This window comes from Pituophis catenifer, unplaced genomic scaffold (assembly GCF_029215685.1).
Source record: "Pituophis catenifer annectens isolate HBS135680 unplaced genomic scaffold, rPitCat1.0.hap2 SCAF_16, whole genome shotgun sequence".
NCBI lineage: Eukaryota > Metazoa > Chordata > Lepidosauria > Squamata > Colubridae > Pituophis > Pituophis catenifer.
The window spans coordinates 8,443,602-8,456,941 of record NW_027256896.1 but is presented as its reverse complement, the minus strand read 5'-3'; positions in this window follow the sequence as shown (position 1 = coordinate 8,456,941).

Sequence of the window (13,340 nt, the reverse complement as noted above, 5' to 3'; positions counted from 1 at the left end):
GCCTATTTAAGAAAGAACGCAGCTTGCAACAAGCTGCAGGAAACAACTTTAGTTCGCTAATCATCGAGTTTGGATTTCTCTGCAACCTTGATTCTGGGCTTTCTGCCAACTCCAGTAAGACATTGACTATCTTATCTGTGGAATTCTGGCAGGCTGTTAAGAACGCTTATTAACAGCAGGCATTTGCTAAAACTGCGTTATTTGAGTAAACTAAGTTTCGTCTGTGCTGTGTTCTTTGGAATCCCTAGCTGGAGCAGAACATGAAGCGGTATATAAGTCTAAGCGCTTTTATGACACTATTGTACCTGGCCTGCTTATCTATTGTTATTCCCAATCACCTGTATGGAGAGGGAACGAATATTTGTGTCTTATATTTCAGGCAAACACATCTTGAATCAAGGCACCCAATGAAATTCTAATATCCTTTGGTATTTATGCTTCTCCAAATGTTCTTGAAATATGTTTGGAGGAGGGTAAAAAAAAAGACCCCTGAACCAGGGGTGAAATGCTCCTGGTTCGGACTGGATCCTCCGATCCGGTACCAATGATGGCGGGTGGTTTGGAGAACCGGTAGCAAAAATCCCTGCCCCCGCCCCCCAATGCCCAGCTGAGCCATGCGATCATCAGAGGCTTTTTTTTTAACTTTTAAAAGCATTTTTTCTTCAGCTGAAAAAATGCTTTTACAAGTAAGAAAAAAAAAAGCCTCTGATGATCGCGTGGTTCAGATGGGATCGTCAGAGCCTTTTAAAAGCATTTTTTCTACAACTTCTTCGGCCGAAGAGGTTGTAGAAAAAATGCTTTTAAAAGTTAAAAAAAAAAAAAAAGTTGACCACGCCCACCCAGTCACATTAAGCCCTCCCCACCAAGCCACGCCCACAGAGCCGGTAGTAACAAATTTTACGTTTCACCACTGCCCTGAACCTCAAAAATGCACTATTTTTATGGGGAATCGTTGTGCATTTCTCCACTAAAGTACAGTAGAAATAAAAAGAATTACCTGCAAAGGTGAAATTGCTTGGAGGATTTAAGAAAACCCACAACTTTTGCAGAACAAAAGAAAAAAATGGGGTAACTTTGACAATTGAGCTTCCAGCTTTAATTCCTACTGCTTTATAATTAGCCAACTTGGTTTGCCGATGACTGGCTAACCTAGATGGATACCAGGTGACCCCTTTTTTGGGGGTGGGTGGGGTTTATAAAGGAATCCACTACATTTGGAAGATGGGAAGCTCAGTAATTAAAACCGGGTCTTGTTCTAGAGAAGGCGAGAGAAGAAAATTAAACTGCCAACAGTGAATAATGAGAAATCTTTGACGGAATTAGCGATGCTGACAGATGCATAAGGCTTCTTGATTTCCTCTGGAAACTTAAAGTTTTAACAAGCAGAGAGAGAGAGAGAGAGAGAAAGAAAGAAAGAGAGAGAGCTGATGAAAAGTGAGAGAATGCAAAGCTGGAAAAGATTTCTCCTTCCTTGCCCAAGGGGACGGAGAGGACTTCATTTCTGGAGATGGAAAACAGATTGCATTTTCTCGGGACTGTAAGATTTCACCTGCAGGTTAATCAAGAAATGGTCACATTTAGTTAAGTAATTGATTGGGGCAGCTTCCAGTAGTAGGCGATGCATATATATATATATTAGGAGGTGTTCTGGGAAACTATATATATATATTGTCAAACTTGATTTCATTGAGGGCCACATCGAGTTTGTGCTGGACCTTGGGGGGGGGGCAGGTGGGCGTGGCAGGGGTGGGTGTGGCCAGCACGACATCACTCGTGTCGGGAGCACCTGTGGTGTCCCGGGTGGGGCAGGGGCGATCCTTCCTTCCTTCCTTCCTTCCTTCCTTCCTTCCTTCCTTCCTTCCTTCCTTCCTTCCTTCCTTCCTTCTTCCCCTCCCTCCCTCCCTCTCCTTCCTTCCTTCCTTCCTTCCTTCTTTCCTTCCTTCCTTCCTTCCTCCCTCCCTCCCTCCCTCCCTCCCTCCCTCCCTCCCTCCCTCCCTCCCTCCTTCCTTCCTTCCTTCCTTCCTTCCTTCCTTCCTTCCTTCCTTCCTTCCTTCCTTCTCTTTCCCTATTCATTCTCCTTTCTTCTTTCTTCCCCTCTTTCCTTTTTTTCCCCTTCCTGGCTCTCTTCCCATCTTCCCTTCTTTTTCTTGGTCTTTCCTCTTTCCCTTTCTCCTTTCCTGTCCTTTCTTGGATGCTCAAATGGAAAAGGGGAAACTTTTCTCCTTTTGCTTTGTTTTTAGTTTGTTTTCCTAGACCTCTGCCAGTGAAAACGGAGCACGGGGGAGGGCTGCACATGGTCGTCCGCCCCCAGGCTTTGTTTTTGCTGGCAGAGTCACCAAGGGTGGGTCCTTTGCTGTTTTTAGGATGGCCCTGTGGGCTAGATCTAAGCACGGATTTGGCCCTTGGGCCTTGAGTTTGACATACCTGGTCTAGGTCAATTTTTTTTTCAATCTTAGCAACTTTAAGGGGGGTGGACTTCAACTCCCAGAATTCCTCAGCCAGTCATAAGTCAAGGACTACCTGACCTAGGGAGATTCTCAACCATTCAGGTCATGGTTGTCCCAAAGGTGCTTTTTTGGTTTTTTTTCTTTCTTTCTTTGAAAACGTTTTCTTCTCATCCAAGAAACTTCTTTAATTCTCTAAGCCAGGTGTCCGCATGCGGCTCTTTGGGCCCTCTGCTGTGGCTCTGTGTTGGGTGATCCCACCACTGGCTGGCCCCACCCCTCGTCCTCCCCTCCCAGTCACTCCTCACCTGGCCTGAGAAGGTAAGGGCAATGGCGGGGGATGGAGAAGCAGCCGAGGCAGAAACAGAGAGATACAGAGAGAAGGGGAGGGAGGGAGAGACATAGAGAGATACAGATAGAGTGGGAGGGAGGGAAGGAGGGAAGGAGGAAGGGAGGGAGGGAGAGATGTCAAAAGGGTTTTGTGGTTCCCGGTGTTTTTTAACAACTGGTTTCTGCCCTAATGACCAGCTAGGTAGGCGTGGCTTGGGGGGGTCATGTGACTGGTGGAAGTGAGTGATGTCAAGTTGGCCACACCCATCCATCCAGTTTTGTGGCTCCCGGTGTTTTCTTTTCTGTGGGAAACGGGTCCAAATGGCTCTTTGGGTGTTTAAAGTGGCAGACCCCTGCTCTAAGATTATAAGACTGTGCATTTCTAAGCTAATGTAGAAAAGGACGGAATTACATTCAAGATTGGAAATGCTTGGGAGACTTGAGAATATAATGTATACTTTTGCATATGTTGTTTAGGGACCGTTCAAAGTTACAACAGCATGGAATAAAGTGACTTACGACCGTTTTTCACACTTAACAACCATTGCAGCATCCCCACATGTCACGTGATCAAAATTTAGATGCTCGGCGACTGGCTCGTATTTATGACGGTTGCAGTGTCCCAGAATCGGGTGATCCCCTTTTGCGACCTTCTGACAAGCAAAGTCAATGGGGGAAGCCAGGTTCACTTAATGACCGTTTTACTAAATTAAAAACTGCAGTGATTCACTTAACAATCATGGCAAGAAAGGTCGTAAAATGGAGCAAAATCCACTTAACAAATGGCTCACTTAAGAACAGAAATATAACACTACCTGTATTATATTCTACTTTTGCAGTGCAACAATGTTGTAACTCCAATATTTGAGGGGCTGCCACAGAGAGGAGGAAGGGGGTCAAGCTATTTTCCAAAGCACCGGAAGGCCAGACAAGGAATAATGGATGGAAACCGACCAAGGAGAGATTCAACCTGGAAATAAGGATAAATTTCCTGAAAGTGAGAGCAATCAACCCATGGAACAGAAGTTGCCTTTGGAAGTTGTGGGAGCTTCATCACTGGAGGCTTTCAAGAAGAGATTGGACTGCCATCTATCAGAAATGATGTAGAGTCTCCTGCTTGAGTGGGATGACCTACAAGATCCCTTCCAACTCTGTTAATCTAAGATTCTAAGCCAAAACTTTTCCGGCTAGAAAATAAATCTGCAAATTAAATAGGCTAATTGTTAACTCTGGAGAACTGAAGAAACTTTTTGGATGAGAAGCAAAATGTTTTCCAAGAAAAAAGAAAACCCCAAAGTTTTCTTTGGGGGAAAAAAAAAAAGCACCTCTACCTGTATTAGCTAAGAAAAAGAGAGACTAAAATAAAGGAGTCTGCTTTTAGGAATCGTTGCCTCTAGGACTAACGTTCACTGTTCATTTTAAAGCCTCTATTTAAACACTGGTTTTATTATCCTGATATTCCCCTCACTCGCCCACCCAGGGGTGGGCTGCTGGGGGTTCGCAGGGGTTCGGGAGAACCTCTAGCTAAGATTCTGTACAGTTTGGAGAACCCCCAAATCCCACTCCTGGCTGGCCCCAGCCACCCTGCCCCGCCCCTCCGAGGAGTCCCCATGCAGACCGTTTTGGATGCAGGTAAGTACAGGGTGCAGGCGGAGACTTGGGGAGGGTGAAAAATGGGCCTACCAGACAGGGGTGGGTTCTACTTACCCTTACTACCGGTTTGCAGTGGGGCCGTGCATGCGCGTTTGCTTCGCTCATGTGTGCGCTCGTCTGCGCATGCGCAGAAGCGTTTTGGTGACGTCGAGGTTGGTGGGCGGGGCCTCCCACCAGTTTTACTACCGGTTCTATAGAACCGGTGTGAACCGGGGGCAACCCACTACTGCTATCAGAAGTTCGGGAGGTTCGGGCCTCCAGAGGGCCTCCGAAGTCTGGGGAGGCCGTTTTCGCCCTCCTGGAGGCTCAAAGAAAGCCTCAGGAGCCCAGGGAGGGCAAAAACGCCTACCCAACTTTTTTGGTCTAGGATAGAAAATGAAATATTTGAAATGATTAAGAAGAGGGTCAAATTGAAATTGGAAACCATATTATTATTAATATTGAATGAAACAACATTAACAACTGGAGAAAGAATTGGTGAGGATTTTGGTTATAATGGGGAGAATTATAATTGCTAGATATTGGAAATTAAATGTTGACTTAAAATTAGAAGAATGGTATAATGAAACATGGAAATTTGCATTAAATGATAAATTGGCTTGTGATATTAAAATTAGAAGTGGTATATATAAAGAAAATGTTTTTTGGAACACTTGGCAACCATTTGTGGACTTTGCACTTGGGAGATTGGATGAATCGGCACCAGTACCTTATCAAAGAGATTTCTGGAAGAATTGAAGACTTCAATTTCCTAAAACTTCCTTTCCGTTTGTATAGCACGTTGGGGGAAAAATTTTTTTCTTTCCTTACTATTGATTTTTGTATTGATTTTTTTTTCCTTTCTGTTATTCTTTAACAATAAAAATATAAAAAAAAATTAAAAAAAAAAGCCTACCCGCTCCACCGTGGTGCAGGAGGTTGACATGACCACGCCCCCCCATGGCCACGCCCACCCAACAACCAGGCAGAGAACCCCTTGCTAAAATTTTTGAAGCCTACCCCTGCTCCTACCCTCAAATCACTGTATTCTGCTAGAGGAATATTTATATTTTCAGAAAGCGGGTTCTAAAAAAAAAAAAGAGAGAGAGACACACACACAAAGATGAAATCAGCTCCTTGCCTTCAACAATTGCACGGTGTAATATCTGACATGATATCAGTCAGGATTGACCTTCGTTGAAATTAAAACTCTTTCCCATCTCTCGCAGGGTTTATCTCGATTTGCTTAGCGAAGGGGGAAAAAAATGCAAACTTCACTTTAACTTGGATGTTTGCTTAAGTTTTCTAGAGAGAAAGAAGTGTTGCTTTTCAAGGGATTATTGATCTTTCTCAAAATAGCTTTTCTCCTGGTTAATCATTGATCAGAGGGGTCACACATGTGTGTCCCTTCGGGTGTCTGTTGTAAGCCGCGTTAAATCTTTGTACCATGGTGGTTTCCTATATCGAGAGATGCTGTCCGTTCATCCCAATTCTTTTCGGCATAAATCATTCTGTTTTTATATCACGTCCCCTGTCCCTGGGTGGAAGAGAATTGTTTGTGCCTTAAGCCTGAGTTTAGCTGAAAGTAGATGATGTGAGAACTTTCCAATGGGATCAGAGCCAAACTTCAGATTCATTTTACAGATTTATTTCCAAGGATGAAGGTTTGAGACAGGAGCTGATGCAACATGGGGCTCAAAGAAGGCATCTCGACAGGGCTGGGCTTCAAAAATTTTAGCAAGGGGTTCTGTGCCCGGTTGCTGGGGGTGTGTGGCCACGGTGGGCATGGCCATGGTGGGTGTGGCCTAGTTGACCTCCTGCACCACGGTGGGGGGCATTTTTGCCCTCCCCTGACTCCAGAGGCTTTCTTTGAGTCTCCAGGTGGATGAAAACAACCTCCCCAGGCTTCAGAGGCCCTCTGGAGGCCAGAAACAGGCCCATTTCTGGCCTTCCCGAACTTCTGGTAGGCCCGTTTTTCAGACTCCCCGAGCCCCCTGCACTTACCTGCATCCAAAACAGGCCACGTGGGGACTCCTCGGAGGGGCGGGGCAGGGTGGCTGGGGCCAGCCAGGAGTGGGATTTGGGGGTTCTTCAAACTGCACAGAATCTTAGCTAGAGGTTCTCCCGAACCCCTGCAAACCCCCAGCAGCCCACCCCTGAAGTAGACGATGTGAGAACTTTCCAAATGGATCAGAGCCAAACTTCAGGTTCATTTTACAGATGAAGGACTCCAAGGATGAAGGTTTGAGATGGGAGCTGATGTAGCCTGGGGCTCCAAGAAGGCATCTCGACAAAAAGAGAGAGAGAAACCTATAAACAAATTGTATCCAAACAGAATAACAGAGTTGGGAGGGGACCTTGGAGGTCTTCTAGTCCAACCCCCATCTCAAGCAGGAGACCCTATACCATTCAGGACAAATGGCTCTCCAATCTCTTCTTGAAAGCCTCCAGTAATGGAGCACCTACTACTTCTGACGGCAAGTTTGTTCCACTGATTGATTGTTCTCACTGTCAGGAAATTTCTCCTTAATTCTAAGTTGCTTTTCTCTTTGATTAGTTTCCATCCGTTGCTTCTTGTCCTGCCTTTGGGTGCTTCGGAGAATTGGTAGATCCCCTCCTCTTTCTTTGTGGCACCCCCTTAGGTTTTGGAAAGAGGGTTAAGACTGCAGTATGAAGCGATTGGCTAAAACCTTCCTCAGTGACAATGATCTTGCCTTTTTCTTTTCAGTTGGCTCCAAAGAGTGGAGTAAAACATTCATTCCAACTCATTAAAAATGAGAAAGTCACAGTTTGGGAACTAAAGGGACTACATTGGCAATAGAAAAGATGCAGCTGTTTTCCCTCATCAAAGTAGCAATCAAAAGAACCTTTTGTTCTTGTTTCTTACAGAATCAAGCTAACAGAGAACATGAATCAATTAAATCTTTATTATGGTCATAGACCAGCATAGAAAAATATGAAAATAAGCTTTGTGGATCTCATCAAGTGCCAATTTAATCTAGCATTTCTATCCAGGACCCAGATGGTTTTGGATACTCATGACCAAGGTCTTCTCCTGTCCCCAGCATTCTTCCCTTGGCACTGGTGTTTATTTTTTTTTAGTTTCATATTTATTTGTTAAACATGCCTGTATGTTGCTGCAATCGAAAGCTTACATACTAAAAAAAATAAATAAAAAATCCTTGATGTTCTTCTTTTCATTCAGGAGCTCAACATGGCACACAGGGCAGATTCTCCTCACGTTTTTGTGGAAAGCTCCCTCAAAACCTCCCTGTGAGATAAGCTGGGCTGAGAAAGAATGACTGGTCCAAAATCTCACCCATTGGTTTTCATTGGCAGACTTGTATTCAGGTCTTCCCACTCCTAGTCTTCTTCTTCTTCTTGTGCCCTATCCATCATCGGACGTTGGCGATCATGTTGGCAATCCTATTTTTGTCAACAGCCTCATGAAAAAGTGCTGCTGAGTTTTGTCCAAACCGATCCCTTATGTTTTGTAGCTATACTATACATCTAGTATAGTATAATTAAATACTATTCCTTCTGTGTAATCTTTTCTGTAAAGTTCTTTCAAGTCTACCTCAGTCAAAGATAGACATCAGGCCTGTAAGATTTGTTTAGCTGTTAGTCTAAGCTAGACTAGACTAGACTAGACTAGGAATAGAGTATAGAGTAGAGTAGAGTGGAGTGGAGTGGAGTGGAGTGGAGTGGAATGGAAGAATGGAATGGAATGGAATGGAATGGAATGGAATAGAATAGAATAGAATAGAATAGAATAGAATAGAATAGAATAGAATAGAATAGAATAGAATAGAATAGAATAGAATAAGAGTAGAGTAGAGTAGAGTAGAGTAGAGTAGAGTAGAATTTTTTTATTGGCCGCATGTGATTGAATACAAGGAATTTGTCTCCAGTGCAGAAGCTCTCAATGTACACACATATAACAACAAAGGTCACCTTGAGATCCACTAGTTGAACCCTGATAGCAAAGTCAATCAGATCACCATGGAAACCCACGACACAGGATACTTTGACTCAACAATCAGTCATTGGTGCTTGGTTGGATCAAAAAAGGCAATGTGGTAGTTAACACCATGGTCCCCACCCTTTCCAGTTTTGTGGACTAGTGTTGTGGACAGTAGCGGTGAGGGGATAGTTTTGCATGTGCACCATTTGTGGAAATGCAGTTGTGGTCTGGGGGTTGGGGACAGTGATGGGATTTGAATTTTTTTACTACGGTTCTGTGGGCGTGGCTTGGTGGGCATGGTATGGCTTGGTGAGCTTGGCAGGGGAAGGATACTGCAAAATCTCCATTTCCTCCTCACTCCAGGGGAAGGTTACTGCAAAATCCCCATTTCCTCCCGATCAGCTGGGACTCGGGAGGGAGAGAATAGATGGGGGTGGGGCCAGTCAGAGGTGGTATTTACCGGTTCTCCAAACTACTCAAAATTTCTGCTACTGCTTCTCCAGAACTGGTCAGAACCTGCTGAATACCACCTCTGGACCCTTGGTTAAGACCATGTAATTGAAGTATTGTCCCCTTTTGTATGTGTATCGGCATCGCACTGTGCGTAAGTGGGATGGAGCTTGGACTACACAACTGCCATTGGACTACACAACTGCCATCTTGTCTTCCTTTAAGTCCCATCCCTTTCCCTGGACACCATTGCTAAGAGTGGCAATTGGTGTGAACTAGACTTCACCCATGGTATGTTGGATAGGAAATTGATTGCCAAAGAGGAATTATTTAATTAGTTTAATGTGATATAAATTACAACACGTTTTCATGTCCCTTTCACATCAAATCATGCGGTGACCGATGGGAAATTTCCTTCATTGCTGCAAAAGTTAGGACTTGTCTCTTAGGGATGAGAGAAGCGGCTGCAATCTTATCTTGAAGGACGGACTTGATAGCTCCATTTAATCATCTGGATTCAAATGATCAGTCCGAGTTGGAAAAATCGCGGCCGTTTGATTTGATCCAGTTGACTCAGCTGCTTTCCCTCCGTTGATTCAGCTACTGGTTTTAAAGGCAGTCAATTTGGTTTAATAATTTGATCCAAATTGTAGGTTCAGTACAGAGAAAATGATTTGATTCTGAGATTGGATTGAATTGCTTTCAGATGGGGTCCGCGAATTGAAATGTTGCACAGGCCTGTTATTCATTTTCCATTTTGCCCTTCCGTGTCCTCATCTGTGTGCGTGTGTGTGTGTGAGAGAGAGAGAGAGAGAAAGAGAGAATGAGAAGAGAGAGGAGAGAGAGAGAATGAGGAGAGAGGAGATAGAGTGAGAGAAAGAGATAGAAAGAATGAGAGAAGAGAGAATGAGAGAGAGAAAGAGAGAATGAGAGGAGACAGAGAGAGGGAGAATGAGAAGAGAGGAGAGAGAGACAATGAGGAGAGAGAGAGAGAAAGAATGAGAGGAGAGAGAGGAGAGAGAGAATGAGGAGAGAGGAGAGAGAGTGAGAGAATGAGAGAAGAGAGAATGAGAGAGAGAAAGAGAGAATGAGAGGAGACAGAGAGAGGGAGAATGAGAAGAGAGAGGAGAGAGAGACAATGAGGAGAGAGGAGAGAGAGAGAAAGAGAATGAGAGGAGAGAGAGTGAGAGAGAATGAGAGAGAGAATGAGAGGAAAGAGGAAAGTGAGTGAGAGAGAATGAGAGGAAAGAGGAGAGTGAGTGAGAGAGAATGAGAGAGAGAATGAGAGGAGAGAAGAGAGAAGAGAGAGAGTGGGGAGGAAACATTCATAACAGACTGTGTTCCTATCAGTTTGTTGCTTAGGAGGATAAGATGTTTTATTTTGCTTTTAATCTGATGGTATTGCTTTGATCTCTGAATCCATGACTTCTTTTGCAATAACATTATCAGCCAGCTATCTTTAGGTCATGAAAGTTGAGTGTAAAGAGCACCCTCAGTTAACATGGTGAAGACTTTTTTCACCATCTTTTGCCCCGTACAAACGTTGAATAATAGACTTATAGTTAGTCCTCAATTTACGACCACAATGGAGCCCAACATTTCTGTTCCTAAGGGAGACAGTGGTAGACCCCATATTTTAAAAAGCTCTGCAAGTTTAATTCTCGAAGGTTTCCCAATGCTTTGTCTAGGTTGAAAATATTACAAACCATTAAAGAATGTTGCCAAAAGATGTGAAAAATGACATTGCCTTTCGTGGCTGATTTTCCAAGTCAAGGGTGATCTCCCTGGCAGTTGGGATGTGGGTAGGTTGGTTGTGACCCACGAGCTATCGGTCGTACGCGGCTGATTTAGGATGAAGGAAAGCCATCTTGCTTTTGTTCTAAACTCCTGAGAAAGATAGATTCCTGGGTACAGGCAGTCTGTCAGGGTTGATGACACACTTTGGGGGGAGGGGAGAAACAGGGTCATGATTGGGGCATAAATTGCATGGGGTCAGAGTTGGCTTGCCTAATTAAATCATGAGCCTTGAGCCAAACTTCAAAAGAAATCCAAGTTATTTATTAGGAGCTTCATGTCGGCACGTATCCAAATGAAGCCACATAAACCTATGCACCAATCATGACCCTGTTTCCCCCCTCCCTCAAGGGTGTATCATCAATCACATTTGCCAACGGAGCAGTTTTGCGGGTTGTAGAGATCACTCCCCTCCGGCCGCTGTGGGTAACCCTGGGAGACAGCCTTGAAAGAGATATGTCTGGAATGTTCTTTCATTTTTTGGCTGCCGCGCTGCTTCGTCGGTTTCCCATCCCCCTTGCCTATGGCAACTCGAGAGCAAGCCAGGTACACTTTGTGAGTTGACATGGTCCTTGACTTACAATCATTTGTTTAGTGACCATTTGAAGTTACGGCGACTCTGAAAATTGGGATTTAGGACCCTTTTCATGCTTAGACTGTTACAGCATCCCCATGATCACGTGATCAAAATTCGCATACTCGGAAACTGACTCATATTTATGACGGTTGCAGGGTTCCCCAAATCATGAGATCCCCTTTTGCAACCTTCTGACAAGCAAAGTCAATACGGAAGCCAGATTCGCTTAACAACCGTGGCAGGAAAGGTCATAAAATGGGACAAAACCCATTGAACAACCATCTCGCTGAGCAACAGACATGTTAGGCTCAATTGTGGTCATAAGTCAAGGGCTATTTGTATTGCTGAGAGCTCCATCAGCAATCAATCATTCAGAATAGAGCCAGAAGAGACTTTGGAATTCTTTTAGTTGGGTCTATGACAATTTACCATGGCCAACCCACCATGGCCAATGCATTGCAGGACAAAAGTTACACTAATATCAAAGAAATGGTGGAATGGAATCATTAAAGAAAGGATGCAAAAGGATACGAATGGCAAAAATTAAACTATTTTTTAATTTATTTTAAATAATTAAATAGAATAGTTAAATTGTCCCGCAGTGAGTTGTCTCACAGTTAGTTGGCTGTGGTTAGTTGTCCCATTCCTCTTCTAGTCCAACCTCTGTTTAACAGAATGTTGAGTGTTTGACTTGGACCATAGAACACAGAATGTAGAAAAACAGAGTTGGAAGGGACCTTGGAGGTCTTCTAGTCCAACCCCCTGCTCAAGCAAGAGATCCCATAACATTCCAGACAAGTGACTATCCAGTCTCTTCTTGAAAGCCTCCTGTGATGTCCCACAATGTCTGAAGGCAAAGCTGTTCCACTGGTTAATTGTCCTCACTGTTAGGAAGTTTCTCCTTAGTTCCAGGTTGCTTCTCTCCTTGATTAGTTTCCATCCATTGCTTCTTCTCCTGCCTTCAGGTGCTTTGGAAAATAAGCAAATAAGCAAAGCAAATCCAGGTTGGTCTGAAGTTCAAAAATAATCATCCCTGTTCCTAGAAAATTGATGGAAGAAGAGCCAAGATAACATTTCTGCTGAGTCTGAACCCTGACCAGATCCAAGTTTCTTGCTGTGGTTGCGGTAAACTCATCTCCCCCTCCCTCCCTCCCTCCCTCCCTCCCCATAACTTCCATTGAAATCCTTGCAACTTTCCTGCTTGTCAGATGTTTTCCAACTAACTATGGTGACTCAGTGGCTAAGACACTGAGCTTGTTGATTGAAAGGTCGGCAGTTCAGTGGTTCGAATCCCTAGTGCCGCATAATGGGGTGGGCTCCCGTTACTTTCCCAGCTTCTGCCAACCTAGCAGTTCGAAAGCACGCAAAGAATGCAAGTAGAAAAATAGGGACCACCTTTGGTGGGAAGGTAACAGCGTTCCGTGCGCCTTTGGCCTTGAGTCATGCCAGCCACATGACCATGGAGACATCTTCGGACAGTGCTGGCTTTTTGGCTTTGCAATGGAGATGAGCGCCGTCCCCTAGAGTTGGGAACGACTAGCACATATGTGTGAGGGGAACCTTTACCTTATTGCTTATTAGTACCACTTTATAAAGTCTTAGTAAGGCTACATCTGGAATACTGCACCCATACTTTACCTTTATGGCGCCTTCCTGGAAAGGGACCTGGGTTTTAAGGAATACCTTAAATGTCCTTGGTTTTTTCCCTCTCGTGCTTTGTTTTCAAGAAGGGATTGTGGCTTTTGAAGAGTTTTTAAAAAAGAAGAAGAAAGAAAGAAAGAAAGTTGCTGCTTCTGTTTGTTTGCAGGAAGAATGAGAACGACAGAATGCGTCCAGTCCCTGAGATGGAGGGTGGGAGCAGAGAGATCTATTAAAACACATATGTGCATGCCTATTCTGGAAGCTCCTTCTCCTTCTGCTGCTTCTTCAGAACTCTTTCCCCCTTTAATGTCTTTGAGTCTAATCCATTATCCAAGGACTTCATCCGTGCGATATGTGCCAAGCAATGTCCTTTGATGGTTCTAGAGTTCCTTCCATGCATTATTCATGCACTCCTTTTCTATCGCTTCCTGTAGCACCAGTCGGGAACAAACAAATATTGCAGACATACAACCCCCCCCCCTTTTAAAAATAAAATAAAATAGAGGAA